Source organism: Oncorhynchus clarkii, chromosome 7, assembly GCF_045791955.1.
Source record: "Oncorhynchus clarkii lewisi isolate Uvic-CL-2024 chromosome 7, UVic_Ocla_1.0, whole genome shotgun sequence".
Taxonomy (NCBI): domain Eukaryota; kingdom Metazoa; phylum Chordata; class Actinopteri; order Salmoniformes; family Salmonidae; genus Oncorhynchus; species Oncorhynchus clarkii.
In genome coordinates, this window is record NC_092153.1 from 23244676 (window position 1) to 23270140 (window position 25465).

The window sequence follows — 25465 nt, forward strand, 5'->3', positions numbered from 1 at the left end:
TATTTGTAAATTCCATACTTTTACTTTAGATTTTGGTGTATTGTTTTTTATTGTCCGATATTACTTCACTGTTGAAGCTATGAACATAAGCATTTTGCTACAATAACATGTGCTTAATTTGTGAATGCAACCAATAATATTGTATTTTATTTTAAATAAAATATTCATACAATTTTGATGAATAAGATTCACACAGTATTGCAAGGTGATTCTCTTCAGCTAGAATGCGTTTTTACCTACATGCAAGCTTGTGTTAGAATGTATTGGATTTATTTTTCACTCTGTTGAGAAGAAAACATCTCATTATCAGAGGTCTGCATTCTGAGGTAATTAATGTTTTATTAAACTGGCAACTTTTTGTTCTGTTGTTGCTGCAGATCGAATCAGCAACCATATGATTAATATCTCTTCTCTTTTCTATTCTTCTCTATTCTTCTCTTCTCTTTTGTTAGTACGATTCTGAAAATTATGCCTGATCCTTTATCCAGTTTTTCATCAACAACACATCATTCATTTGAATCATTTGTGACATTTTTAAACATATTGCATTTCCTGACATAGCAAAATCCTGAAATATATGTATACTTTTAAAGACCGACTTAGGTATGATAATGATGTTTTTCTATCAGAATACTGTATTTGATGGACTTTAAAAGCCACAACTCACAAGCACTTTACACAGAGGTTTGATGTAGTCACAGTGCTGCCACCCAGTGTAATTCTTCACAACAGCACTTTTACAAACCTCCCCATCCTACCCTGTCAACTCAGCCAGGATAATGAATCCCTTCACAAAGGTACATTACCTTATATCCACTGTATCTTATGTTTGAGTAAAACAATGATAAGTCATGAAAACGTTTGCAGTTGGCACTTCCACCTACTGGAGCCTACTAACTCCTAATTTCTCAGTGTAGCCATTAGCCTCAGAACCTTAGACAGTTTATTTTACTGCCTATGAGATGTAATGAGCTCGCTCCTCAGGGAACCACTGGAGGGGAATGTTACTGTCTCAGAAATGTGCAGCACCTTCTTTCTAAGTGGCATAGAAAGCAGGAAAACTACTGTCAAACATTTAAAACTGGAGTGAATTCCCAAGATTGGAAAAAAAAAACAACTGGTGGCGATGGAAATGTGGGACAGAAAGGTTTACTTTAGGATGTGAGAAAGGGGAGGGGTGGGGTGGGGGGTGGGGGGGGTGGGGGGGTGGATGACCTGTCTTCTCACTTGACTGCAAGTTATGTGAATGTTATCTGCTGCGTTAGTAAGAACAAAAAAGACCTGGGACCTTTTCCATGGTGAATGCATGGGAACCAAAAGGACGACTTTGAATGATAAGGGGGGGGGGGGGGCTGAAAATGTGTATGAATTCCTCTTACTCTTCTTTTCTACGTGGGGAAAGGAATAGCTCAGCTGCCTGGACAAAGGATGCAATAAGTCTGTAAATATGTCATCTCTCTTCTTTCAAATGTTTTTCCCTGAGCCCTCTTCCTATCGATTGTTACAGTGCTTCCTTAATAGTCACGTTATAAGAAAGCTGAATAACGAACGCCTCTTCTGACCTGACCTTTGTGCAAAGCTTGCAGTTCTGGTGTCGAAGATGATTTTGACACATTTATGAACTCTCAGGAGGTGTATTACAAACACTATCTTAACATTTTATCCGACATTTTAGAGTTAACAAGTATCAGTATGGGTGGCAGATATTAGCGTGTGAATTTTCAGACGGTTGTACTTTTGCCCCTAAAACATGTGTAGCTTGACATGATGCCTGTCTCCCCAAAAAGTCAGTTTGTGTTTCTGTTTCACTTCCCCTTCTATTCCAAATAACACAGCAGCCCCATCCATTGTTCCTTAATTCCAGTCAGTCAGGACAGCATCCTCACCAGTCCGGATGGCTTTGTCATCATCAAACTACAGCGCCGAGGCAGGTCGGGACCCTGAAAGCGTCGCACTTCATTGTCAGCTCTCACCTTTGTGTGTGTCTGTCTTTATGTCTTTAGGTTTTGTCATGTAACAACGTGTCAAACATGCCCTTCATGAGCCTGTCTGGGAAATGGTGTTCATCAAATGAGGTTCCCACAGGAAGTCAGGAGGTAGGGGGGAAAGAGCAGGAAACAGCATATCAAACAGGCCCCTGGAAGGATTGTAAATACATCTAGAGGGGAAAAAAAAAAAAATCTGTCTAGTCATTTTGACATTTTACATGGATAGGCAGAACAAGGTGCATTTGCACACAGTCAGGTATATTTTAATTTGTGAAATTACTGAGTTTGGCTTTATAGGTAGAATCACACATGCTGTATCCAAAGACATGAAGCAAATAAATAAAAAGTAAAGTGCTATCAAGTTAACCATGGTGCAACATATCTTCCAAACTCTACTGGGGTCTCATGTCATACCCATCAACTCAGATCTGCTGAAGAACCCCTCATTAATTTACAATAGGCAACCACAAAGAAGGGTAGCAGAGTTTGAACTAAAATGTCATAAATCGTGTCCCATGTAGACTGCTTCTGTGTTAGTTACTGTATAGTACAGGCCTCTTATTGATGGGTTGTTGGGACTCTCTCCTCTCCTCTCCTCTCCTCTCCTCTCCTCTCCTCTCCTCTCCTCTCCTCTCCTCTCCTCTCCTCTCCTCTCCTCTCCTCTCCTCTCCTCTCCCTCTCCCTCTCCCTCTCCCGCTCCCTCTCCCTCTCCCTCTCCTCTCCTCTGTCTCTCTCCTTCAAAGCCATGCATCCATGATGGCCTAACCACCACACCAGAAGCCTTTTGTGTTTCTGCACACTTTACAAAATAGCTATAAGCCTGTCATGGACCACATCAAGGTTCACTGGTCCGTCAACATTTACGGCGAGATAAAGACAGAGAGGGGAAAATTAAGGGGAAAAGAAGTCAGCGAGCAAGGACTTGTTTGCAAAAGAGTTCTTATGTGTGTTTTCTGTGGTGACAAGTCAAAGTTGAACAGAAAATACATGCAAAGCAAAGGGAGAGCAGTGTGGAGTACATTAGACCCCCGTGACATGATGAATCGGAGCCTTGAATAACACAATTGGATACTGCATCCCCTTGGGTTCAAATAGAGCAGCATTTTGCGCTTTTTTTTCCTTAGTTGGGGAGCAATAACACAAGCTCAGTTGGCTCAGAAGCTTTGGAGATTCAGTTGAAGAACTGGGATTTCTATCTGTTCTTCCATCTCCCATCACTGACAACACCCCGAACGAATAAACAACATGGGATTCAGTAACATGCAATTGCTTTCTTTGAAATCGTACTGTATGGGTGTAAGAAGAATACTGCAGAGTGGAATAATTATAATCAACAGACCCTAATGATCATCCACCTACACTACTCCTACTATGTGCAGGGAAATATGCTAATTTTGTCACAGATTACCATGGGCGCTTCATTTCGACGTGTTACACTTCTGTGAAGTTTTGTCATGACATTGACCTCCATAATTTCTACAGGGAAATTGCTCCTTATGTGTTCATAGTTACCTTTGAGCTGTACATTTTAGCTAAGCATTGCAAGTGAAATAATATATTCATGAAGGATATCTGTCATTTGAATCCATACGGAAACAGTCACACGCCATTAGGCAGAAGTGGATTCATGTCATGCTTATTCTGGCTGCGTTGTCTATTTTAGTTGGCAAGTCTAAGCACAGATCATGTGATCTAGGCCGTCTTCCCATCATATTCTGGTTTCCACACATGTGTCACCTGTCCTAGCAATTACAGCTGTCCCCTGACCAGAACATGTGACTTGACTGGGGAAGACGAAAAGGCATCCATCACCGTAGTGTCCGATGCCGTTGGGTCATGGTCACTCTCAGGGCAATGGAAGTGACATGAGTGGAGATCGGTCCGCTCCGTGTCTCTCAGGGAGAGATCATACAGCAGATATTTTACAAAGAAGGACCAGTGAGTGTATTCTATAAGGGCACGAGGCCAGACCCAAATGCAGACACAGGAGGCAAAGGGTTGAGCGCCGATATTTATTCTAATGAAGGGAGTAGGTGAAGGCGGGTTGGGGACAGGCGAGAGTTCATAAACCAGAGTCCAAACAGTACCAGGCGATAGGCAGTCTCGAGGTCAGGCCAGGCAGGGGTCAGAAACCAGATCCGAGTCCAAAACAGTACAAGGGGATAGGCAGGCTGGTAGTCAGAACAGGCAAAGTTGTCAGTCAGGCCAGGCAAGGGTCGAAACCAGGAGGACTATAGACTGGGGAAAATAAGCGACACCTGAAAGGGGTGGAGACAATCACAAGGACAGGTGAACCAGATCAGGGTGTGACAGTATTCTGCTTGTACTCAATTCACTTCAAATGGTGCATTTTAATATATTTAAGTTGCAATTGCAATTTGGAGCTTAATAATGAGTTTGGGATTTTTTGATACACATTTTAAAATGCGTTTTATAATTGAAGTTACATTTTCACGTGTATTTATCACCCAAAAATGTGTTTTGTTTTTTAAAGTCAAAAGTTCAAATAGTGTTTAAGTGTGAAAGTGTAACTTTTACAACGTAATTCACACAGTGTTTTGGCATCGGTCACTGTACCCGAGCAGGGATAAAAATGACTTACTGCGGGGAGAATGTGAACACTGTGTGAACAGCATATACAGTATAACCTATGAGGAATAGTTATGGAATGTGATGGGATACCTGGGTTGGGTTTCAGATGCAGCAGGTGTTTTCATTTTTTCACCATGTAAGGGTTTGACCACCTGTTCTCTCCCTGCTAGTTATTCCAGTGGGTGGACTCATAGCTTCCCCCAGGCCAGGAAACAAGGGCAAATCTGCTTGGGGACGAGGAAAAGACGCTGTGTGTGTGTGGGACGTGTGCATGTGCATGTGCTTGCATGCAAGTGTGTGTGTGTGTGTCTCTCTGTGTAACTCCCTCTCTGTGTGCACTGCGTACATGGTTTTCCATGTTTTTGTCAGCCGTACACTTGTCAATGTATTTGTTCAGGCAACTCAACTGCGCCATCCCAGTGAGCGCCCTGCACCACTGGCTTTTTTCTTTTTTTTAAAAGGATGCGGTGCTTGCTTGAATGGTTGCTATGTCCAAGCCCAGTGCCTTAATCCTGCCCTGCTCTTCCTCTAAACAGGGTGTTATCTTAATCCCCCTCATTTAGGCAGCTGCACTGCCGGGGAACTGAGAGAGAGAGAGAGAGAGAATAAAAAAGTTACAATTCTGTGACTGACACTTTCAGCTGTTGTGACATCGCCTCTGATTCTGCTTTACACCATCTTAAGATGCAACTCCGACCTCCGTGCACTGCCCTGACCTCCTTGGGGATATTCAAAGCAAGGAGGAAAGTAGGTATTTATACATACAGTGCTGTGCATATATCGTGTAGGCCTACTGTTCATATGCATACACTATTCTCGCAATCTAATGTATAATCCATAAATAAATACAAATGATCGAAAAAGAGAACAACCTTTACATTTCTTGAAAATACATCTTCTCCTCCCTTTACCTCCATTTCTTAATTCCTTTCTTTTCATTTTTGGGATTTGTGTGTATTGTTTGTAGTGTTAGGTATTACTGCGCTGTTGGAGCTAGGAATTGTAAGCATTTCGCTGCCCTGCGATAACAGCCGCAAAATATGTGTATGCGACCAATAACCTTTGATTTGATTTAATGATGCCGAAACATCGCAGAAACGTCGCAATTTACCATCTCTATGAACATCTGAGCTGCTCTAGCGACTCCCTTACAGGAAAAACCACATGAACTTTCACATGTGAAATCATATGAAAACACGTGTTTTTGGAACACTTCGCGCGATCACGGTTTTCACATGTGTAGTGTCAAGTTGTCGCATGTTACGTTACATGTCGTCTGTCACCCGTCATCACATTAACTTCACATAACATCACATGTGATCACGTGTTTTTGGTACACTTCACGGGCTTGTCCGTGAAATTCTCAAACGTAGCGAATGTTTCGAGGGCGTCACACATCACAGCCAGCCCAGTGGCGGTAACCTAGCCGACTGTATCATCCCTCCCAATCTGCCTTCTCTAGCTTATAAACATTGGTAAAAGGTCTCAATTAGACCAAGAGGAAAGGTAACATAATATGGCTGACACAGGCCTCTGGAATGTTGTCAAGAGCAGGGTCAAAATCTGAAGACAAATAAAGGTAAATTGCTCCCAGTGTGCCTCTTCACTGTCACATTGCGTGTTACCTTGAGCACTAAAAGGTATTTATCTGATTCGCCCTCTGGGGTTCTCTCTCTGAGCCGTTTAACTAGGACCCTGTAGCTAGCTTCTACAGTCCCTAATTGCAGAGCGACTCTCTGGAGCTCACTTGGCAGAGTGCAGGTGCGGCATCCAAGAGAAATAATTGAACAAACAATTAGAATGTGGATTCCCACACCATCCTGTACGCTACAGTCTCTGGCTCTCTAGCTGGAGACAAGATGGCTGGAGGCCTTTGCGGGTTGTCAGAGGGCTGCGTATTGACTATTTAGCTTCGCCAGTCCAAAGTATACCACGTCTTCCTACGCCTTCGCCGGAGGAGTGAGGGAAGCGTTGAAATTACAAAGATCTTTGGTCGAGCGGTGTATACTCTGGCAGCCAGCGCACTCGGAATACCATCCTACACCCTGGGAAAGAATGAGTGTCCCCGCAACTATGTGAGACATTTATCCCTGTTCCTTTTTTTTCTCCTGCGTTTGGAAAAACAATGAGTAGTTCCTGTCTAGTGCACCTAAAATGTAGCAGCCAGTGTCCCTGCGATGTTGACACGGCAAACCCAGGAGAGGAAGAAGGGAAGGAGGACCACCTTAAACTCACAGCGGGTGTCAACTTGCCAACTTTTACTCCTCAGCCCATTTGACAACATCAACATCTACTGGACCTCAGTGCCACGTCGGTGGAAAGATCCCTGTACCCAAACAGATGGAAGAAACCGAATCGGCCTGTCAGAAAAGCTGTCCATCCTCAGGTCATTGTTGTTTATGTACTCGGATCAAATAAGAGAAGGGGGGAAAAAACTGTAATGTTACATGGAACAAGTCAATCGTTTGTCCCCACTGTAATCATTCAATGTCTACAAAGCTCTGGGGTTGGTATGTGAGTAATACGGGAAGCTGATTGAAAAGAATGATTTGGATAAACGTTTTCTGTTATGTCACGAGGAAGAGTGCAAATCAAATCAAATGTTATTCGTCACATGGTTCGTAAACAACAGGTGTAAACTATCAGTGAAATGCTTACTCACGGGCCCTTCATAACAATTTAGAGAGAAAGAGAAGTAATAGAAAAGTACTGTGGAATTTTTCAGGGGCGGTCCTGTGATCCACTGAAAAGTGCCAGTTTTGCCTGTTTCCATTTGTACATTTCCTAATACTGCAGTGTCGAGCAAACATAAGCCATGAACAGACTTCAGATACTCTGGGTTATGATAATTAAACATAAAGATACATATCGCCAGACATACAGTACAGTAAACAGTACTGAAATACAACAGTGGGGTAGACCATTACTCGTATAGTTTCTCAACCAGTGGAAGCTGCTGAGGGACAGCTCATAATAATGGCTGGAATGGAGCGAATGGAAGGGCATCAAACCATGTGTTTAATGTCTTTGATACCATTCCACTCACTCCGCTCCAGCCGTTACCACGAGCCCATCCTCCGCAATTAAGGTGCCACCAACCGCCTGTGTTCTCAACCCTCTGTACCAAATCTTTCACACAGTTAATTTGATTTCTCTATCTCCAAGGACTTGTTCTCTTCCCAAAGTTGTTGTTGGTTATCCCCCCTCCTCTTTTCTCCCTCTTCTCTCTTTTCTTCCTGAACATGTAGACGTTGGCATCGGTTCTGTAAAAACAGATGGAAGCTGAAATGAACACATCTTGTCTTCTTGTTATTCTCCAGTCTTTTTATTTTCAATGCTGCATGTGAGTGTGAGAGGCGGAAAGGCCAGGGAAGGTGTGTGTGTGTGTGTGTGTGTGTGTGTGTGTGTGTGTGTGTGTGTGTGTGTGTGTGTGTGTGTGTGTGTGTGTGTGTGTGTGTGTGTGTGTGTGTGTGTGTGTGTGTTTGTGTGGCCAGTAGCACCTGTCAGGAGTGGTAGTAGCAGTAATATTATGTGCCTAATTAGCTAGCACACAAGGAATTTGGTCACACGAACAAACGAACGAAGGATCGCAGAGGATCTGTGGGAAAGGAAAGAGTGTAATTAGACATTGTTGGCGGGTTGTACACTCACTGACTATGCCATATCTTGTTTCCTTGAGAGAGAGAGAGAGAGAGAGAGAGAGAGAGAGAGAGAGAGAGAGAGAGAGGAGAGAGAGAGAGAGAGGGAGAGAGACAGAGAGAGAGAGAGAGAGAGAGAGAGAGAGAGAGAGAGAGAGAGAGAGAGAGAGAGAGAGAGAGAGAGAGAGAGAGAGAGAGAGAGAGAGAGAGAGAGAGAGAGAGAGGAGAGAGAGAGAGAGAGAGAGAGAGAGAGAGAGAGAGAGAGAGAGAGAGAGAGAGAGAGAGAGAGAGAGAGAGAGAGAGAGAGAGAGAGAGAGAGAGAGAGAGAGAGAGGGAGAGAGAGAGAGAGAGAGAGAGAGAGAGAGAGAGAGAGAGAGAGAGAGAGAGAGAGAGAGAGAGAGAGAGAGAGAGAGAGAGAGAGAGAGAGAGAGAGAGAGAGAGAGAGAGAGAGAGAGGGAGGGGAGAAGATTCACTCAGTCAGATTTTCTCCCTGAAAAAGGGGGGCATGTTTTGACAAAAGCTGCATCATGTGTGTTTATGTTTTTAAAGATGTATACGGTGCATACTGTATATTGTATAGTGTACATTTGCAAACTTTACACACTCCCAAACACACACACACACACACACACACACACACACTCCCCCCTCCCCACTGGGACAGCCCTGGCCCTGTGTTTCCACCCATCCGTCAATATCCTTCTCTGCACAACATGGGAAATTATTAAAGAGGAGAATCGGGATAAGTGCAGAGACTACAGGCTACAGCCTAGAGCCCAAGGTGTTCCGTCCCACCGCAGTCCACTGAGCAGCCTCCCCAACGCACTCCAAACGAGGCTGCCAGTCTGCCACACGCTGCACGGCTCAACAGGGCGCCTTGCATAGGTTTGACTTTAAAACCCCTGTTTAAAATGTCACTCTTCTCATGTGGATCTGACCTTATCATTGCATTTCAGCGCAACATAGATTTTCGGACAAATTCTGAGATACGCTTTGTTCTAAAAAGATTCCAGAAAAATATGGTGGGGTAAAATGGTGGGGTGTGGGCTCCGAATTCAGACTGTTGTAAATAGGGTGTTATACCTTTAACTGTCTCAGGGACTTAACATGTGCTAGTCTTGACTCTTCAGTGGAATTTGTTTAGGCATTGATTGCTCATTAAAATCATATCAAAGTGGTTGCTATACGAGTATTCAGAGAAACAGACATGAAATTTTATTTTGAAAAACGATTATGTCAAGGTTTACATCATTTCTATGTAACTCCTACTGATTATGTACACTGTGTCTTTGTCATAGGAAAACTAATAGAATGTATTAATCAAACCGGCTGCCACATCTTCACAGTTTGATAGGGGGCAGGGGGGGGGTTGAAAATAGTTGGACTTCTAAGACTGCCGAGGGGATTCAAATTGCATAAGAAATATACATGACCTTACTGCAGACTATCCCGAATCATAAAGATAACGATAGCACTTTTGCACACAACACTAAAAGGGAACAAATTTGTCTTTTCATATTTTCCATGAATACAAAATTCCTGCCCCCCCCCCCCTCCCCCCCCCAAAAAAAACATGAAAAACATCAAATGAATAAAACAAAAGAAGGGAAAATGATAAAGGGCCACTGTCTTTGTAACGCGTAAGTAGGGAATATGTGTGATGTCAAAAGCCTTTCCATTTTATCTGCCGGGTACAGCAGCGATTGTAGTGTTTCCACCAAGCCCCCACTTCAATAATTGAAGAGAGTATGGACATCACCTGCTGAGCGCCCAAATCACTGCTCCACTTTGAACAAACTGCTGTGACATTATAGCATTAGGCATGGCAGCGCCGGCATCTTAGAAAATATAGATAGAGAAACAAGAGAAAGGAGATGGATCCATCTGAGCTGAGGAGAGAGAGAGAGAGAAAGAGGAGCGCCTCAGGCTGGAAAGTAATGAGCAGATTTCCATGGAGGGTTTTTAGAGACCCACTTGTTAAGAAATTGTTTCTTGTCTTAATAAATCCTAAAAGTGTCATTTACTTCCAAAAGAGAAACAACAAAGGCACTCATGACATTCCTGTCTGTAAAAAAAAGGAAACACTTGTAAGGGTTGATATGCCTTGTGCTTCTCAGACGGCGGAGGGCTTGTCGGCTTCTTCTTTTCTCAGGTGGCCACGGAGCCCCTCAGATCTCCACCGATCCCTGATTCACCGAGTCACGACGTCATTGAAAGTCTTCCAACGGTTTACTGAAATTAGAGAGCCTTCCAAATCAATTAGGACCTCAATGGAGCTGGAGTTTCCTGTGTTGAATACATATAGTGCTGTATAAAAGGACACTAATTTTGTGTAATAAACAGTGGTTTTTCAGCGTTGGAAACCTTGTCAGTTTGATACTAGAACATACAAACTATTGTTTTCAACTATACCTTCGGTATTAGACAGGAAATGCAGAACATTCTATGTATAAAAGGTCTCTATTTTCTAAGTAATTTTTTATTTTATGCAAAGAGCATTAACACATCGACCGGCGAAGGTTTATTAAGCCATCTGAACATACACATTGTGCAAGTGTAGTTATATATTCCAAGTAATTCCTTGTTGTCTTCTGCAGAAGAAGGTACATTAACACCAAATATAGGTCTCCTATTAAGTTGAATGTTATTTCACTGTTTATCTCAACTAGTACCTAAGGGTATCTACAGCTCTGCCATCTCTTTAGTTCCCCCACTAGGACATTTGTGAAGTGAAAATTAAGACTTGTTTTGCCTGCTGCCAGAATGTTTGCAATATCCCAAACAGCTTTAAATACAAGAGAAAGAAAGCATTGTAATGGAGAAACAGCCCAAATACCAAAGATGGTTTCAAATATAATAAAGCTTTTTGAAATGAACCACATTCTCTAATGTACTGCCATACCGAGACAGCAGACCCCACTTTGCTGTACTCACACAATACTGATCTATACAGTTACAGTTTTCCTCTAAGTTGTCTGTTGATAGATATAATCATAATTTGATCCATTTTGATGCAAAGTTATTTAAACATCGTCGTAGATGGTCGTAGGTGGTTCTAGTTTGTGTGCTTTTCCTCTGCTTGCCAGATCCCCAGGCCGTGCTGTCTGTGTTGGTCTTTCCATACAGGGATTGTTGTTGCTCTTAGAGGCGAAGAGACAGAGGGGGGGAAAGAGACTAGCCGGGGGAACCCTAGAGCCAGGACCCTTCCTGAACTGAACCCCGGGTCAGTCTACACCTTAGGTAAAGCAGTTCCACTCCTTTCTCCTCCAGGGTGAAGGCTGACTGGTGGAGCAGGAGGAGGCAGGAGGAAGGAGGAGGGGAGGCGGGAGAGGAGTCAGGATGAGAGGCTGGAGAGGAGGCAGGAAGGGAGGCAGGGGCGGCTACCCCCGTGTCTTGTGTAATCAACATTTAGAGAAGAGCTGGAGGCAGGACTTGTATTCCCCGCTGAGTGACAGGCAGCGCTCAGAGCGAGGATGAACCTCTACTCTCCATCCCAGCATTCCAAGGGTCCGTATAGTCTGCCTGGGATTGCAATTTTGCAAATGAAATAACTCATAACTCAGAGAGACCACAAATGTGAAGGAACTTTGTATCCTCTTTACATTAAAAAAGGGAAATATATGATGACAAATTAAACAATTTACAGGATTGTAATTGTTTCTTGTTTATGTTTCTTGCTCCTCTTAATCTCAGTAGAAACAATACTATTTGTTCAGTCTAAGATATTGTTATGTGAGGTTTGTTTTAATGAATATTTCTCATAAATATTAAATGGATGTTCAATTGGAAATGCAACAAGCTTTAAAATAAAATGGGGTGATGATACACACAACAGTGTAAAATCCAATAATGATCCACCTGACTAATTAACTGTGAATGTGACCATAGCAAATAACTACAGGCAACCTGTGAGCCCATCAAACGGCTGTTCCCCCAGGAACTAGAGACCTTTTCATTGTTCACAGAGGAAATAATCAATCATTTCCATAATTCTGAGCATATAAACAGAATGAACCAGCACAGGAAACAAAGCCGTGGCCTGGGCAGCGCCAGCTACAGCCTCGATCAGCCTCACAGGCTCAGCCTCCGAGGCTGCTGCCTGCCCATGAGAAACACAACACCACCCAACCGTCTAAAAACAGCCTCTGCAGCTGGTGGCACAAATGCATCTTTCAGGCAGCATTCAGAGGCCTCAGTCTGCCCAGTTTACCACACTAAATGTATGGAATCAGCCACAAGCTAAAAACTACAATTACAGGTGATATACAGATTGAAATCGCAGGGCTATTTTTTTGTTGAAGAAAATTGTCCTAATGACCGGTTTGGCGGTTCGACGATGGGAGGGGATAGGGAGGGAAGAGAGAGGGAGGGAGGGCGGGAGGGTTGCGTCTCTCTTTTTTTCTTTGCCCATGATGGGAATAGCTGAAACAGCTGCACCTGCTGATGCGATGTGCTCTGCAACACTTAATGATATCGGATGATATCATTAGGCAAAGTGTTCACAAACAGATGTTGAGCCGCTGCCTAAATAGTGTCAGCTGAGCCCGCGCATCCCGGAACAGTATTATTTATATAGAACATTTAAGTTTGTTATGTTAATAACCCTGCTATTAGCACGAGGGTGTTGTGGTAGGAATACAAATGCCACCAATAGGGCCATGCCAGGAATCACAGAATGCCGAATTAAATACATCTTAGGAGCTCTCGGGGTGGCGGATGACTGGAGTGAATTGCATGTAGGGCTATGTTTAGGTCTATTGTTTGCCTTTTCTCCTCAACAACTAACGCCTTATTTGAGAAAACATATGAGGAAGCAAAGGAAGGTTTGTATGTGTGTTAGTCTGGCAGGAAGCTGTGGTAGTAGTTTCACTAGCTCAGACACCTTGCACCTTAGCAGCTTCAGGAAGAGGAGTTGATGTGTTTGACCTGTGAGAGTCTGCATTTCGTGTTATTCTGTATGTAAATCCGGAATATTCCATATGTTATGTTTCAAATGGTATGTTTTAAACCATCAACCATTTTGCATGACACAGAATGTTACTAATTACAATTAATATGATATGTTAAGAATTTTAATTCCTACAACATGCAATTCGTACAATATGTTATGAATTGGAAAACGTATTATATGTTACGAATTCCAATTTTGTGTCTAAAGTTAGCTAGGTGGTTAGGTGGCTAATGCTTATGTTAGCTAGGTCTAGGAAGTAGGGTAAGGGGTTTTAAGGTTAAGGTTATGAGTTAGGTTAAAGGGTTAAGGTTAGGGTATGGTTAGAGGAAGGATTAGCTAAAAGGGTTCATGTTAGAGTTAGGGTTAGCTAAAATGTTTAAGAATAGGGGAAGGGTTAGCTGTCATGCTAAGTAGCTAAAAATAAGTAAGTAGTTGCAAAGTTGCTAATTAGCTAAAATGCTAAAGTTGTCCGTGATGAGATTCAAACACGCAACCTTTGGGATGCTAGACGTTTGCATTATAAACCCACCCATAAACCCACCCACCCACAACCAACCACCGACCCCCCCTCAACCCTGACCCTGACCAACCAACCAACCTCCTTTTGTTTTTACCTTAAGTAACCTTCTGTCTGATGTAACCATACCAGATGTAACATATCATAATAATTTGAGTGTCCCGGATTTACATTTACTATGTTACGTGTAGTCAATGAGACCAGGCTGGTGAGAGTTGTTTGGCTGACTAGTGGTCAGAGTGGCGAATAGATAGAGCTCATCTCTCTGTATGTTGCGTGGGATGAAACAATAAGAGGAATGGGACGATAGAGAGCGCCGACAGTCACGCTGGAGGTAACTCAACATGCTGTGACCTTTTGAGGTTCAAATATACAGTACCTTGAAAAAGTATTCAGACCTCTTGGATTTCTTCACATTTTATTGTGTTACAAAGTGAGATTAATATTGATGTAATTGTGCATTTTTTCTCTCAACAATCTACACACAATACTCTGAAATGTCAAAATGGAAGAAAAATGCCATATATTTTAAAGATTAATACAACATTCATAACTAAAAGACAATTGTTGCATAAGTATTCAGCCCCTTTGCTTAGGCAAGCCAAAATTATTTTAGGAGTAAAATGTGGCTTAACAAATCACATAATAAATGACATGGATAATCGAGGTTGACATGATTTTTGAATGGCTAATCCTTCCTCTGTCCCCTATACATACAACATCTTTAAAAGGTCCCTCAGTCAAGTATTGCATTTCAAGCACAGATTCAACGACAAAGACCAGGGTGCATTCATCCATCTGAACTGAGCTACAGGACAGGAATGAAACTGCTCAGGGATGTCACAGTGAGGCCATTGGTGATTTTAAAACAGCTACAGAGTTAAATGTCTGTGATGGTAGAAAACTGAGGATGGATCAACAACATTGTAGTGACTCCAATATAATGACCTAAATGACAGAATGAAAAGAAGAATATAAATATACACAATATTTTCTTGCTCCAAAACATATATATTGTATGCAAGAAGGCACTAAAGTAATGCTACAAAATAACACAAAAGGAATACACTTTTTTGGCCTGAATGCAAAGCCTTATGTTTGGGGCAAATCCAACACAACACATCACTGATTAACTACCTCCTTATTTTCAAGTATGGTGGTAGCTGCATCATGGTATGGGTATGCTCGACATTGGCAAATAATGGGACGTTTTTCAGGATAAGCACAGCACAGGCAAAGTGACTGGGAGAGGAATTCACATTTCAGCAGGACAATAACCTACAACGCAAGGCCAAATCTACGCTGGAGTTGCTTACCAAGAAGACGGAATGTTCCTGAGTGTCAAAGTTACAGTTTTGACTTAAGCTGCCTGTAAATCGATGCCAAAGGTATTTAATATCTATTCATCTGTAAAACATGTGTTTGATAGAGTATTTACATTTCAATCCCACTTTGTAGCACAATAAATGTGAAAAACATCCAATGGGTCTGAATACTTTTCAAGGCACTGTGTGATGTGAATAAATTGATACTGGCTTCTTGCTGGACCTGCACCTACAAAAATCTACACAATGCATTGATAGTGAAAGAGAACATAGCCTAAAAAGCTTCTTTTTTTTAAACATTAAACTACATTACACTAGAGATTTGTGTTGCCTTTCCCATTGCTGACAACTGGAATGTATAAGCCTACATTACCTTAGACAGCAAATAAAGTCATGAGCATGAATCCTAATAGTGGTTAATGAAATAATAAAACCTCACATCAACGGCCCTATTGGAATGAACACGAGTGGGAGAGCAACATCTCCTGCAGGCAGTGGCCGGGGTAAATAAGATAAAGCCCTATTGCCTGCATGTTAAAATACTCCTAATACACGTGTTAAACAGATTTATGTAAAGGTTAGGAGTCATGCACCATTCTCCTCATGCAGTTGCCATTCTATCCCCCTGAAAGGCACACAAGACAGGCACCCATTTCCACGCTAGCTATTATGCTCATTTGTCCTGTCAGGCCTGACAGCCTGTTTGACTCTTCCCCAGATACGGCCATTAGGTACCGCTCTGTCATCTGACAGGAGGCATTCTGCCGCTCCTAAAAACCTCTAATTATTTCCTTCGCCAGAGACAAGCGGGTGCTGAGAAGGTAATTTTTAACCTTTCACGTGCACCTGGGGAACGCTCCTCCTGGGAGCCAAGGTGCCTGTGTGGCATTCAGTCATCAAAACATGACCTTTAATGGCCGCGCGGAGAGCAGTTGGCACCGGGTGCCATGCGCGGGGTAATGCTAATGTTGATGGCTAATTTATGCGTCAGACGCCCCGACTCTCGCCGCCTGAGCCGGAGCCCGCCTGATGCGTCTGTGGTCGGTAAGTTTAGGTGGTGGTCGTGGTGTTGCCTTGTTGTACGGCAGTTAGATTTAACAATGTGGGGAAAGGGGGGAAAGGGAGGGGATCTGGGGATCTGCCCCAGAGCAGCAATCTAGAGGTTAAAGGCATTTTGGGGAGGGGGATGATTTTTACTGGCACGAGCCCGGGAGCCGGCGGAGGGGGAATTGAGGGGGCTAATTATGTAGCAGGGAATACATTTGGCGTGACCACTGAGCCTTTTTAGAATTTGTGGAGCGCACATCTGACTAACGTGCCTGACCTTTACTTGTTCAGCCCAAATTGCAGGAGCCTAGAGAGGATGCAAGATGGATGCAGATTCCATGACCTAATTGCCCTTTATTCTTAGCAGGGTGAATAGGACGGGATAGAGGCAATACCTTGTTGAATGTGTCAAATTAGAAGTGGCATTTTGTTCTTATGTCTTCAACGTTTATGACAAATGATTGTCCTCCTCCCTCGAATACGTCCCATATTTTTCTTATTGGCTTTAACACCTGACAATCTCTCTCTATACTTTTCATAGATCCAACCTGAATAGATACAATGTCTCTACACGGTGTACACCTCAGATACAGGACTCTAGGAAAGGCCTGTGTAATAGGTCTGCTCTCCCCATCCACAGCTAAAGTACATCTCAATTCTGCAGCATCTTGTGCCATATTTCAGGTCATGGCCATTAGGCTCCTCACAGAGCTCCCTGCCTGTCGCTCATATCGCTAGGTTGGTTTCCTTGACAGCAACGATGCCCGGCGTATGTTATTACATGCCACCTCTATAACGTATGCGACTTCGCCAGCTGGTGCGCACATGCAGACAGGAGAGGAGGCCAAAGAGGAGAGGACAAAGGTAGCAGAGTACAGTAGCGTGCAATGTATGTAGAAACATAAGAATATAGGAAGCATATTAGAGAAGAGCATTTATATAATCAACTCAAATGAAATTGTGTTTGTCACATGCGCCGAACACAACAGGTGTCGTAGACCTTTACCGTGGAATGTTTACTTACGAGCCCTTAACCAACAATGCAGTTTTAAGAAAGTATTTACTAAATAAACTAAAGTAAACATAAAAATACATTCAAAATGGTAACACAATAAAATAAGAATTATGAGGCTATATACAGGGGGTACCGGTACGGAGTCAATGTGCGGGGGTACAGGTTAGTCCAGGTCATTTGTACATACTGCTAAAGTAGAGTAGTATGATAAATAGTATGATAAATATCAAAAATTGACCCTTATCTTGAGAACAACTATTTGTGCGATGATTGCAACTAGTTCGGGCTCTGATTACCAGATGAAGATCGGAGATATTGTGAAGGCATATGGAGCAAAATCAGGTTGTTTATGTATGATGGGGGTATGGGTTGCAAACAAGGCGTTGCTTTAGGCTTCAGTGTAGATTGCCAGCTATCTGTCTTTAATCCTACAAACTGTTAGTCACATAATACAATTGGTATTGATATGTCTATACAATACTGTTTATGAACATAAGGAAATCATCATTTGTCATTTTTATAAAAGAGCTCCAATTGTAGTAATGTGGTAAAATGAGTTGAAGATGATTATTATCGTAAACGTAAATGCAAAACCCGGAAGAACATCAAATCACAGTCACACGATGGTCCAATCAAATACAGCAAATGTGTGGCATTATCTTTCTTTGAAAAATGTACATATAAATTCATATTGAGCAATGTCTTCAAACACGTACATACATATGTAATTGCATATGTTGCCAGGCAAATCTGTTTTCAGTTCATTTACACTTTCTGTCATATTGCTTGAAAGACAGTGATGAGCATCGTGTCATTTATTTTTCATGCAAAACATTGTTTTCCTTGTTCATTTTTTCTCAACGTTTCAACTTCCCCGAGCACATGAAAAGGTCAATGTAAAGTGTTTCCCGAACCCCTTCCAGCAAAAGAATGTAATAAATATAAGTAATAAGTCAACATAATGCAAAACAGATTAAGCATATAGCCTTAGATTTATACAGGCATTAATGATTTTGTATTCTAGTCCTAATCCCTTGTTCAACCCAGCGTCACCATTAAACTTCAAAATTACACATTCTATCACTACCACCCTCCTCACCTGAGTATTGGATTACTGAAATAAAGAATGAATAATTAATGACGAGAAATAGGTTCCTGGCAACTGCAATGGCTGCAATTTAATAATGAGTATTAGGTTTCTTGTTCCCCCCCCCCCCCCTCCGCTCCCCTCCCTCCTTCACTCCGTCCTCCCCTTTGGTCCACTGGTGTTTGAGCCTCTCATATGTCTAACAGGGGAGATGACCACAGGAGCCATGAGGCAGGTATCATTTTCTTATATCCTGGAACGAAGTGAGAGAATGACTGAACTGAACACTCCTCCCAGGCAGCAGCTGGAAGGACAGAAAGAGAGACCTGCCTGTTTCTTTTCTCTCTCTCTCTCTCTCTCTTTTTTAATAAGCCTGTCGTTAAATAAATTAGAATATTCACCCAGGGGTGATAAGACGACCACAAACCCTCTGTCATCTGTTTCCCGAGCACTGCCAGCTAAATAGAGCCAGGGCCTAGCTACAGCTCTCTTCTCGGTGGCCTAGCTCAACCTCTCTCTCTTTCACTCTCTCTCTCTCTCTGTCTCTCCTCTCTCCTCTGTCTCTCCTCTCTCCTCTGTCTCTCCTCTCTCTCTCTGTCGCTCCTCTCTCTCTCTCTCTCTCTCTCTCTCTCACTCTCTCTGTCGCTCCTCTCTCTCTGGCCTAGCTCTCTAGCTGAGTTCTCTCTGTCTGAGGTTAGGATAGAGAGACACTGACAATATGCTCCTCCTCAGGTCTGTATCGTACTGTCCTCAACATGCAGTGTACGTACACATTATGCATAAAGATACACACGGTCCACATATTCATATTTAGTTAATGTTCTGAGAGAATAAATAAAGAAGAAGATGAAGGATAAAGGCAGAGGGGGGAGCGGGGGGGGGAAGAAAAAAAAACTTTGTTACATATGGACTGCTTCTTACAAGTAATCAGTAGAATGATGGTGATTGGCTGCAGGCGCCAGGCAGCCAGGTTGGCCAGGGCTGGGAGTTAGCACGGTGCCCAGGTCTTTGCTGCAGGCAGGCTGGAGCTCGATCAGCAGCCCAGGTTGGCCCTGACTCTGCTGGGGAGCAGATGGCTAGCCAAAGCTTGTAGTCACACTTACCTTCCCCACTAAATCCCTAATCCCTCAGTGGACGCTCCTCCAAGGCAGGTTTTGGAGGCAGAAATAGGGGTTACAATCTGGACGAGGGTGCCGACTGCCAAAATACTCACAACACAGAAATGCAAATTAACTTATTTGTGTTGTCTGCCAGCCAAAAGAACTGGGCTTCTTTAGCAAGTAATTAAGATACCTTGAAAAATATTTGTAAAAGATCAATGATTTCAGAAATTGACACATAACAATGCTAAAGAATAGAACAGACAGGGTGTCCTGCTCCACTCCTGTATTTAGCATCTGTGCTCTGCCCTGATTGTGTTTATCCACAGATGTGTATATTAGTGGCTAGTCCTTTGGGTTCAGGCCAGGGCCCCGTTGATGTGATCCTCTCTGAAGCGGTTGATTACTTTAAATAACTCTCTGTCATCATGGCTGTTGAATGGGACTGGTTCGACACAACATAGAGGCAACCGCTGGATATTGTACACACACCGTACATAACATAGGTTTTGTGCAGATATTGTTCCTTAAAAGCAAACAGCTTGAAGCTGTATAGAGCGACCCGAATCAACAACTGTTCAGAGGAGGCCCAGGAACCGGGCTGACACTGCTCAGCTGCGCAAGTTGGCTGGAGCTAGCATCGAACAGACACTGTTATTAGCCCGGTGTTAGCATCTGAATGGTGTGCAGATGTTAACGTGCTGTTTTAGATACAACATCTAGATAAAGAGGCAGAGATAAACACCGTTTCACGTCAGACAGCAAATGAATGAGAATTATGATTAGCGGTAAAAAAATAATAATGTTTGCATCGAAAAAATATAGCACAAATGATACCAATGTCAATATTGAAATAAATTGTTCATAAATCCTTATTGGGAAATGTGTGCAATTTGCTTATAAAATAGTTAAAACCACAGTAGTAAAAACAATTGGATCATTCAGGCATATCAAATATATGAGCATTGTGAGCAACATGATACTCCACAGCCATAATACTACACAATATACTATATTATACTACACAGTACGTTACAGATTTATGCAAAGTGAAGTTAATGAAAGTGAAAATGACACATGGGAAAATATCAGAAACAGTATTTGTGGGTTTGGTCCTTTCCAATTACCCCCTCATAAACAGTACGAGAGCTATCTGAATCATCCTTCCTTGTGTCTACTGTAGTAACGGTTGAGGGCCTCTGAAAGGCTTGGGGCCTAGTGAAGCAGAGACAACAACCACCCTGGTTCAGGAGCAGATGTCCTGCACGGCCAGTCTCAGATGGTCACAGTCAGAGTCTGGGGAAAGGTCAGCCTCATACAGTGGGTTAAACTGGGCCATCATTACTTTTGCTTCAGGTCTTTCGGGCTGATGCTTTTTCAGATCATCGACAGGATTCTATTTTAATTAAAGGTTAGGTTATGGTACACTGTCGCCATTGAGGCATACAATGCTACACAACTATGGAAGAGCACGGAGGATCGCATCTGAGAATGGAACATGGGAAATCAAGATTTATTGGTCGAAAACAAAAATCAGTTCTCAGCCCAGGAGAAATGGTCAAATATGTGACGTTATGATCAAAGTTAAAGACCAAAATACGTAAACCATGTTATGGCATTGACAAAGTAAAACATATGCACTGAATGAACCATTACGCAAGCTATGCATAACATCACATGTATAGGACTTGAATGACATTATACTGTAGGCTCTGAACCACAACCCAACCTAAGTTAGTCAATGCGTGGCGTGTTTCCGGACATGAATAACATTAAGGGTCCATACTTAGCACAGACTTAAAATTCATCGGGGTGATCTGACAATCAGATCTGGCATTTCACCTGTGGGTATTTGGATTGATTGAGATGCACCAGAGTGGCTGTGTGTGAGAGGCAAAGAGTTGGCTAATTGGCCCTAGAGTGCAGCTAATTCTTACTGAGCCTCTATGAGACCTACATTTTAAAGGAGCATCAATCCATTAATGGGACGTTAATGTGTTTCTCATTTTCATAGAAGGGTTGGGGTAGACCAATGTGGAAAATCAGATATCGCCACCTTTAACTCCGACAGCGAATAGACCGAGTGACATGTCTAGAAGCATAGTATATTTAGCTGTCCATCAATGAAATATGGGGCACTGACTAGCATGAGCTGCCTTAACCCAACAGCTATAACTTTCTATTCCCTTTGAACAACCAGGTAACATGACAGATTCACTATATGTCAAGAGTGCACTGGTATCAGTAACAGCTTTGCTCCTGTGTAGCTACTGAAACATTCTCACACACACGACATGAGGTAAAACAAGGTACAACCCCCTCTGTTTATTTTCTTATATAGCCCTCTCTTAAAAGATGAATGAGCAGGCGGACTGCACATCATGTTCGCTGACATGTTACATTAACATTTATAAAGAACTTCATCAAAAAGCACTTTCTCCTTTCCTGGTGCACAGTAGACAGATTTGTTCTGACATCAGCGCAGCTCCATGGCTGGTTGCGGTCTCAGATTAATGCGGTGGGGGACGGGGGTAGAAGGACTTCGGCTCTCCGGCAGCAGTGATTCCTTTTAGATTTTAGCTTATGAAATAATACCTGTCATTTGCCGTCGCTGATCCCAGAAAAGGGGGCAGGTTTCCGAGGTCATCATCTCCATCTGTCAGTGCAGCAGCAGCATGCTGTGTCCCTCCATCCCTCCCTCCTCCATCCCTCCACATTAGCACATGATAGGCTGTAACAGGGCTCTCAGGGAGGGCCTCAGCCCCCATCGTCCCCCATCCGGCCCCATCTCCCAGTGGGACTAGACACAGAAGTAGTCAGGGGGACGGCCGACTCCACCTGGGAGTCACAGATATGATTACTGGCTAAACAATGAAGACACAGGGCATAGACTCTACATTCATATGGGTTTTATGATTCCTTGGTTATCAGATAACGAGAGAGAGAGAGAGAGAGAGAGAGAGAGAGAGAGAGAGAGAGAGAGAGACCTATGGTCGCTACCAGCATCACATGGCATTTGAAATAGTAGATTATTGTAGTTTGGATGAGAGAACACACTGTTCTATAATGCCTTCTGTGTTGGGCTTATGCCTGTTGAATGGCAGGAAAGGAGAGGTCAATTTGAACTAACATTGTGGCGAGAGTAACGAGATACATTTGAAAACCAGCACAATTTGCAAGGATAAATGCCATTTTTCTAATGTTCCGTGAGAAGATCTAGGTCTGATTCCTGACTAAAACTTAGCTAATTAGATAGAATTTACCTTGCCAATCTCGAGAGCCTCAAAGTTATATTGTTCCCTTCATGAAGCGGTGCCATCCCTGTTTAATTTAAACAGCAGAATGCAAATTCTTAGCCACAAATATGATTCATATTCGTACGGCTACTTAAATATTAATGCTGCAGCCAGAAGAAGGTCTAGACATTTAACATGCAAAGTGATTCCTACGGCCTCTTCTCTTGATGGGAAGATTCTCCAGGTTAAGACAATCAGCAGATAATGTCATACATCACTATTTGTTTTAATCTTTCCATGAAATACTTTCTTAAAACATAATTTCCCCACACAACCATAATCCTTTTTTTTTTTTATTGAATTCAAAACGAAAACCTATAATTTATGTTTAGACTCAATCCATTAATTATTTTGTCTGTCTTTTTCTGGGGGGGGGGGGGGTAAAGGTTGTTGCTAAAGGCTTGAATAAATAGAAGGACAGGGGAAAAAAGTAGGTTGGGGTGATCATCAGCGCCAGACACAAATGAGGAACGAAAGCGGTAGTTCCCTACCGCTTCTTCTTCCTCCTCCTCCTCTTCCTCCTTACCAGTCTGTTGAATTAGATCTACTTGCATTTGAACAAACAGGTTGGGATATATTAAGTTGAGCTACAGTACAACTATATTATGTTAAGCCACAGTACATGTTGAGGAAGTGCATACCTGCCTTGGGGCCTGCAAATACAGAGAAATAAAATCATGAAATGACCTGGTTTATTACAGCACTATCTCAAATCCTCATAAAACCCATTCCATGCCCCAAATTGATAAATACATAGAACCCCCCCCCCCCCCCCCACACACACACACACACACACACAGTGCATCAATTCAACGTCTGAGACATTTAATTTAAAAAATTAAAATAAAATTAAAATAATGGACACCAGCGCATGGAAATAGTATTATCTACTTGTTGATAGCCTATGTAAATATAAGTATGACAACCCCAAGCTTTAAGATTACAGTATAGCCTACTTCAAAGTCATGGAATCAAACCACAGAGAACAGATCAAGCAGCACCTTTGTGATCTGTACGATTCCGCTACGCCAACCATGGTATTTGTCAAGTCTTCCTAAGAATTTATCAAATGAGCTCATTCGCTACCCGCTGTCTTTTTAATAGTACTGGATATATTTTAAAGGAGTTTGTCTCACTTTGATCAAAAGCTCACAGAGGATTCTAATCAGAAGTCAGACAAATAGATTTGAGCCTAAACCAGACGTCATAGCATAAATCTTGCATGTAATGTGAAGGAGAGGGTGGGGCATTCATTGGGTACATATTCCACTATAATATTACCCCTATACGATTACAACAACTATTACCTGTCTGTGCTTGACTCGGACTGAAATTGGTTCCGGTACTCATTTTGGGTGCCGGTACTGCTTATATTTAGGCGCAGGAGTTGCACAATACTGTTGAGCCAATATTCTATAAGAGGAACAGGGGCTCAAGCAGTAGAACATTTGAGGTCCTGGTACTCAGCTCTGGTGAGCTCCTGCCCAGGTTACCTGGTTTCCACAATTAGTCCAAAATCATTGAGGCAGGATGATGGTTTATACTACAACATGTCACATGGTTTAAGGTACTGCTATATACTGTATAAAATATGACATAGTATGTTCTGTAAAGCCTATTCTGTTGAGTAAATGGATCCAAAATGTGCATATGAGACGACGTAGACAGGATACACTTCCTGAGAATAGTCAGAATTAATCTAAGATAGCTCAAGAAATCTGTCATTCATTTTGACGTTTTTGCCGAGGAGATCTTAGTTGCGCAATTTTGCTTCCAACTAAGATGTTTGGTGCGGTATTTCTCAAAGAAAAAAAAAATGCATGAAAATTTGTCACTTGGTGAATGACATCAAAGACTTTATTGAAGAATCCCTACTGTTGACCAATCACTGAAGGGGCATAGACTTTGCGTACCGACTTACCTCGAGAAAAAAATTGTGTGCCCAAACAGCCCACAAAAACCTTAACAAAATCCTAAATGAACCAAAACATCACAAAATGTCATCATAATATATGCAATATATGCATGCACTTCCGCACTGTTTCAGCTGGGAAGCATGCAGACACCTTTACTCTGTAGTGGCTGAGCCCGCTCATCCCCCTCCCGGTCCTCCAGTGTGCGCCCACTAGGACCTCCAGTGTAGAGCTGCTGTGACAGACAGCCATGGTAAATAGCGGTGAGAAGGTAACATGTTGTAGTTTGTGTATTACATCTGACCTGGCTGGAGCCTGTGTGTGGCTGAACAGAAGCGCTGGGGCCTTCTGGAACAGAACAGAGAGGACAGGGCTGGAGCTGTACGTGTCTGGCTCCCATCCCCGCTCCCATTGACCAAACAGCTGAACAGGGACTGAGTGTGTGTGTGTGTTTGTGTGTATGTGTGTGTGTCTCTCAAAGGCAGGCAGGCTGTGGGAGGGAGGCAGCAGGACCTAGGCTCATTGTCCTCCCCTACTCAGGCTGGTTAAACTCTGTTGGCAACGCCACGTCCCCAGGGATGATTTGGAATCCCAGTAACAGGAATTTTAGCACGACAGGTGTTAATATCGAAAAGTCACACATACAGAAACACAGAAACGTTTGCACACATAAAAAGGTTCAAGACAAAAGCATAGTCTACTTTCCCCACACACACAATGGTGGTGCATGCCCTTTGTGTCGATCTGAGTCAAAGGTCCTGCCTGGCCTGGCCCGACACATTAGCTACCCAGGTGCCGAGCAGATACAGTTGCACTATATAATGGCTAATTCAGGGGCCGGTTATGGGAACACCAGCTGGCCCTGTATTTGTCAGAAATGAAATTATTTTGGATTCACATGTCAACAGAAGGACCTGACATGCAAGACTGAAACAAACTCATTTCTGCCTCTTCTTTCCCACATCAATAAAATCTGCCCATTGCTTTAGAGCAGCG